Genomic DNA, 7,050 nt, shown 5'->3' on the forward strand with positions numbered 1-7,050 from the left:
AGCAGGAATACTCCCAAACCACCATTATTAACACCCCTCCATCTGTAATTAAGATTGTTGTTTGGTACTTGTTTGAGGATTAATAGTGTTGCTATGGGAATCTGGCTGAAATTACTCCCCGTGGTCTTGAAAGTAGTCTCTTTTGTCAAGGATGGAGGAGCAGCTGTACAAGGTAGCTCTTGGAAACGCTGGGAAGAATCTCAGGGGCATCAGGGTTAATGCTGAAAAGCCTTTAGGAAAATCTTGGGGTAGGTGCAAGATTGAGGTGATCTTGGAGCAACCGATACTTGAGCTAAACAGAAGGCAGATCTCTGCTGAAGGGGCACCACAAGTCTGGAATTGGCTAGGTAAAGAGTCCAGAATTGCTGGACAATGCTTAGAGACAGAAGTCAACATGAGCCAAAATCACCAAATATGACCAAGTAACACCCAACTAGACTCAGTGGTCCGTTTCACACTTCAGGACTGAACTGAATTTACAACCCATTCCAAAACAGCACACGCATGTCTATCTTCTGCATGATCCTCTGCAACCTCACCTAGTGCCATTCCCAATTCTTACCTCTTGCTTCTTATCTAAGTCCTCTAAAATCCAGTTTGATCCTTCAGTCTCCACTGAAGCCACTACCAGAGTCCTCCCTGACGGTCACTGTCTCTCTGTAAAGGCTTCGTTTCAGTCACCTCACAGTTCCTGTCTGAACATCTTTCCATTACATTTTGGGTCACAGTCTTCTTTCAGCCAGTCTCGGTTCTGGAACTGCCTCACATGAGCTCTATCACAAGCAGTCTACTCTCTCACTCTTCTCTTGCTGTCCTGTGGCTTTCCTTCCTGATCCTCGTTTTTTCCAGTCATGTCTAGCAGCTGACAGACCTGGACTTCACTTTCTGCTGCCATTGTGCTAGAGATTTGACTCATTCAGGTATCTGAAGGTTAATTGGGTGCTTTAAGTATTTTCTACATATTTATTTCTATCTATCTTAGGCCCATTTTCTAGAGTATTACCCATCAGATTAATTCTCCTATGTTGATCATGTTAAAAAACAAACAAAAATCCAACCAAAAAACCCCACAGTACCGGCAATAATGTCTATTGAACTAATCATAATGACAGCAAAATTCAAGGCAAGAACACCAAACTTCTGCTCATTTTCTGGCATTAATTTCCAGAAAATTAAGGTAAAAAAGGTACATCCCTAGATGAACCTTTATTCTAACGAAGGAGTTAAGAACTTAAGCCCTTTTACTGTTCTATTTTTTTGTTTCCCAACCCATTAAAAATATTATCTAGCTCATTATCTAGTATTCATATCAAATAGGGAGAAAACATCATCTAATTATATAACCCTTATAGCAAGCAAAATGCCTTGTCACTGTCATGAAGCTATCAGCCCAGCAGTTTTTTAAAACTGGAAAACACAAGTTTAAATAGCAATTAAGTCTTGAAAGCGATGAAAACGTAAGTAGGACAAAGGAACTGTCCAGACATTGCATTAGTGTCTTTGATCTTCTTTATAATGCAGTCTTAACACCAGACAGAGAATTAAGGTGGGGGGAAAGGGGACTAGAAGCATACAGAGTAAATAACTGAATTGATCAGAAAAGCTATTAAAAATTACAAGGATTTCCAGGACCATTTTTTCCGCACCAAAGTTGTTATGGGAATAGGAAAATATGCTGTCATTTAATTCACCTAGAAAGCAAACTACTTGAAGGAAGACCTTCCCTTCTGTGTTCAGTTCAAACTGTGGACAAGTCTGAGCTGCTTGAGCCTAGCAATAACGCCACAGCCTGCCTTTCTCCTGGGGGACCCGCAACTCCGTACAGAAAGAAGGTTGATTTTTGAAGCTATCATGGAAAATAAACCCAGAGGCTGGGTTCGTCTTGGTTTAGAGGGGAAAAACTCAAGACTTACAGGTCATGTGGATCAAAAGTGTAAACATTAAACGAAACTGTAGATTCTACTTCCTTCCCTTCTCCGACTATGCTCCTTGGAAGAGAGTTATGGATAGGCAAGTGTCTTTACTTCCTCTCTCCACCAGGCTTTGGGTTCGGAGTGGTGTAAAGGAGAGAGAGGAAATACAGCTTCTAGGTGTTCAAGACCTCTAGGACACAGTCTACCATCTCAGAATGAGTAACAGCTCAATACAGACCCTTCCATTCCACCTCTTAACCCCTGCAAAACCAGGCATTAATAAATTTACCCATAGCTATGAGATAGATGGACAGGTTTCCAAACAAAGGAGTACTTTTGTTTAAAGCTCCTGAATAAACAGCCAGTAGTAATGTGCTAATTATTTTCTGGTTTAGTAAAATAAAAAGAAATTAATCACATATTTAGAATCTCTGTTATTTTTCCTCCAGAAGCCATTGACACAAACCATGCCAGTAAAGAGAGAATCTACACACAAATAACTGGCAGAGAACAGACTCCATAGCTTTGCTGCTGCACTGAGAAGCCACACACATTGGTAAGGAGTTTGATAATCATCCTGAAGACAGAAGTGCGATGGACAGAAGTGAGAACAGCAATCAGGGAAAAAAAGCATAGATCACTCACTAAAAGTAGGCACCAAGCTTCAACCTGAGAACTGATCTTCCAATCAAAATAATTACCTGAAACATCCAGAAATGCAAGACATGATCCTATGCATTTTACCCCATAGCCAGCTCTCTGTATTAAATCATTATCCTGCCTGCCTGGGGAAGACAGGAACAACATTGCTTTCCAAGCTGTAGCTACAGACATGCAAAGCAACTGTTGTGAAATGTAACAGTTTAAAGACAGCAGATGCTTCTTTCTATTGTGGCCATACTGAAAGTAACAGCAGAATTGTACCACTTACTGTGCAGTCTATTGATCACTCTGCACAGCTTCCCCTACGGTCAAGGGTAAGGAAGAGGTGCCACAAGTGGAAGGGTTATCATCTCTTTTTCCCTATTTAGGAAGAACAGAAGAAAAAAAAAGAAAAAACATGAAGTCACAATAAAATAATACGGACTGAGAAAGTGGATAACACCGAGTCACAAAAGAGACTTGTTCTCTACAAATAAGGTAGAAAATGTAGAACGGACAGCATAAAACCAAGGAGGGAATAAAGCCTGGATAATCTCAATAGAGAAAAAGCAACGTAGCGGAAGACCAGAGCTATGACATGGCAATGCTGGCAGTCAGAGGTGGAAGCTGTCAGTCACACTGCCAAAGCCCACCCTTTCGTAATAAAAATACACAAAGGTACATTTTTCCAGTGTCAGAATAGGCAAGCACCTTGCATCACACCCACAGCTGGCAGAAGCAACCATGATCCCATCCTCACTAAGCTCAGACATCTGCTCCACTGAATCAAAACCACAGAAACTTAACAGCAGGATTTCATAACCTTTCTCTCCCAAGAAAGAATCAGCTGACTGCACTTTTCCAAAGCCAGGTGCAAAGGACTATCACTAGAGAGCAATCTAACCACAGTCTAATTAAACTCACAAGCTCCTTAATTAACTTCCAACAAAGCAGCTGCACTGCAAGAAGTGATAACATCCCATTTTAAAATAAAACAATAAATTCTACAAGTAACTATGATTTGTATCCTCCAGATCACTAAACTCATAACTAACAAGATATTTGTACGTCCAATTTAAAATGAGCAAAACCTTGCTGCAGCCAGCAGGTTGCTTGCTTTCCCCACACCCCCACCAGCCCATCTCAGCACCTAAGGCTGAGGTGTCCCCTTTGAGCCTGTAAACCTACTAGGGAAAATACACAAAACAATTATAACCAGGTACATGACAGACTCTGCATTCTCTTCAGGCTCACATTCATTATTCCCATTGCTTTAATGCAGATTAAATGTCTCAGCATTGTTACACATACTAAAAACACACATTTAGGCGGGCTGAGAGAGCTGGGACCAGTTACCCTGCCCTGCACCTGCTCTCACATTGGGAGAACAAAGATGACAGTTTTTAAGGACCAGGACTGTCTTTTTGCATATTGCTTGGCACAAAATGTCCATGAACTGCGACTAAGGTTTATAGGCAGCATCATAGTCATAACTTAACAATAAATCACTCTGAGCTGGGATAAAGGCACAGGTCCTCTCCCCAGAGTTTTTCTTAAGTCTTTATGTTAGACTGTCCAAGAGCTCATGGCCATGGAGACAAGGCAGTGAATCAACACACCCCTCAGAGCAGGCATTATCATTACACACTCTTCTTCACTCCTTGTGCTTAGTGCAGACTTCATCTCTACCACTCACTATCTGTGCTTCTCTAATTTTTGAGGTAATTTAAAGTCAACAGGGAAGACATATTTTTCTTCTACCTTTGGTATTCGACTTCAGTTTCCTGACAGTATCTGTTATTTAACTCCGCAAAGACCTTATTTAAATCTTCAAAATCACATTGTGATTCAGTTTATATGAATGACATTTGACACACTTTTTTTTTTTTGATCTGTCAGGCTGTTGAAGTAATTGTTCCTTCTTTACCATCACCTCTGCTATCATCTGACCCACAACATGACTGAAGGATTTATTCTTGCAAGACCACATGGCTTCACTGGTTCTTCAGTATCCTCACATGCATGTAACAGTGCACAACACCTGTCAGATAGTTTAATTACATAGCAAACATCATTATCCCCGGTTACAACTTTGATTCCTTCCTCCCACCATAACAAGTTAATAGCTGCCATCTGCCTATTAAAATGCTTTGAGCTGAAGATAATCTTCTGTTCCTGGCATAATTGCACCTCCAACTCTAATGTACATACATTTTACCTGTCACTAAGGAAAATCTGGTTGTGTTTCAATACAACTATCTCTGTTCACTTTTTAATGAGAATTTAGCATGCACTAACCCAGCAGAGGGAGTACCTGAAGCATGGGAGGCCTTCAGAAGATCCTCTAACTAAACACATTTCCTCTGCATTAATCAAGAGCATCTTACAGTGTGAAACAGAAAGAGGAATCAGGTAAACACTTAAAATGCCTAAGCCAACATCACCATGGCAAGTTATTCCTAAATCCACCTAAAACACAATTAAAACAACTATGCCAAGGAAACTATGCAAAAGTATTTTAAAACTTTAAAACAGTTATGAGCAACCTCTTTGTAACCACAAATCTGCACCACCTTAGTTCCAGCCAGGTGGGCAGGAAATTGCCTGCCCACCTGGAAATGGATGAGAAGAGGACACCTGAACACACAGGTGACCTTCAGAAAATCTCCCTCTTCACTGAAGAAGCAAAAACAGAAAGCAGCAGCTCCCTTCAGCCACTGTTTACATATATTTACAGAACATCAATCACTGAGCTTTTTAAATCCACAACATATGAGGTTTTTCATCAAGCTTTCCATACTTCTGATTTATACATCAGTAACTTCAATTATTTGGCAATTATTAAATGCAACTCTAAAGCGTGGCACAGGTATGAAAGAGTGACAACTTACGTATTTGGATGACTAAAGAGGAAGGTTGTTTCACAAGTCAAAGCAACAGACAGAAATCAGAGCGTGCAAAAGGAAAGAAAAACCAGAAAGAATGGTTCTCTAAAGAGGAAGAAACAGCTTGAGCAGAATCTGGTCCTTTGGGACCTGGGAAAGCAAGTAACAACTTGACTGAGCAGCAAACAAAAACAGCTCTTTCAGCAAATAAGCACAGGAAAATAAACTGCACAAAACACTTCATGCAAAGACGTTTTACTAGAAAAAACAACACCATATCTATGGGCACTTTATACCTGCATGAATGCCTAAAGAGTTTTCAGAGCATAATCCTGCATCTTTCTGCCAAAAGCACCACTAGAGCCCTCGTTCCTGTGTTACACTAAATGCTAATCTTGAGTGTGCATTTTGAGGAATCAGCTCTTCTCAGAAGTACTTTAAATTCTACTACCTTACAAAAACATTAAAAGCCCAATTTTGCCTTTCAAACAGCACAGCTGAAAAGCGACCGCTTTCCATATGTTTATGACTTTAAAACACTTTACTTGCTAGGTTCTTGGTGGACAGTGAGGATAACAGCAAGCTCAGGTACATTAGCAGTAACAGCAGACAACTTTACACAAAACAAACCCCAGGAGACCAATAAAAAAAACCCAGAAGCAAATCTTTTTCCTGACAGCTTCAGAAAGAACTGATTCTTCGAGGCAGAGTAGCACCTTCCCATTCCTGGAAGTGACTCAAGCATTAGAGCTCCTTCTGATCTGATACCTGCTACCTGCTTCTCCAGACTCCTGGGATTCTCCTGCAGCAACTAGAAAGGCAAATAAGTAAAACTTGCCCAAGAACTGGAACCCTGACTGCATAGTTCCCAAGCACCTGAAAGCCCATTAGTAGAACAGCAGCCTAAATGAGATAAGCCATTGGCCACAGGACACACACATGTAACCGTGACTTTCCCTCACTTTGGCAAACCTGGCTTTACATATCTGTATTATTCTTATTTGGTTGCTGTAAAAGCCCTGGTTTTCAGCTATGAAAATGAGACATCTTTCAGCAAGCAGCCTTACATAAGAAAACTTCACAACAGATAACATGTAGAGAATACTCAAACTCTCACTCCAAACTGAAACTGTTTGAAGGGGGAACTTCCTTCTCTGCTTGGGGGACCAACAGGTAATCCTTCCCTTTACCATGCCATTGATATAAACACAACACCTTTTTACTGACTTTCTCCTTCACAAGCATCATGAACTCAAATCCCCCTTTATGGACAACCACATTTGCAATCAATGTTTGCCTCTTAAGCACATTTGTTTAAGGCAGTTTTCAACTGTTCCATAAGGCTGTTTTGACAGTTAATTTTAATGAGCATAAATTTCCCCCTCACTTTACCTCCTGCTTTGTAAATAACATAGAAGTGGTTTGTAAACACTTTGCTTTCACAGAAGTATTTGTACCACCTGCTCAGGGCTGTTAACTGACAGACCGTGTGGCCAAGTCATAAGGTTCTTCAGAAAACAGAAGCATAACCGTAAGATGAGCAAGGTCCGTATATGCCAGATTCCTTCGGTTGACCTAAACTTCATCTAAACCTTCTTGCATGAGAAGTT

Source organism: Buceros rhinoceros, unplaced genomic scaffold (genome assembly GCF_000710305.1).
Source record: "Buceros rhinoceros silvestris isolate BGI_N320 unplaced genomic scaffold, ASM71030v1 scaffold23899, whole genome shotgun sequence".
In the NCBI taxonomy this organism is placed as follows: domain Eukaryota; kingdom Metazoa; phylum Chordata; class Aves; order Bucerotiformes; family Bucerotidae; genus Buceros; species Buceros rhinoceros.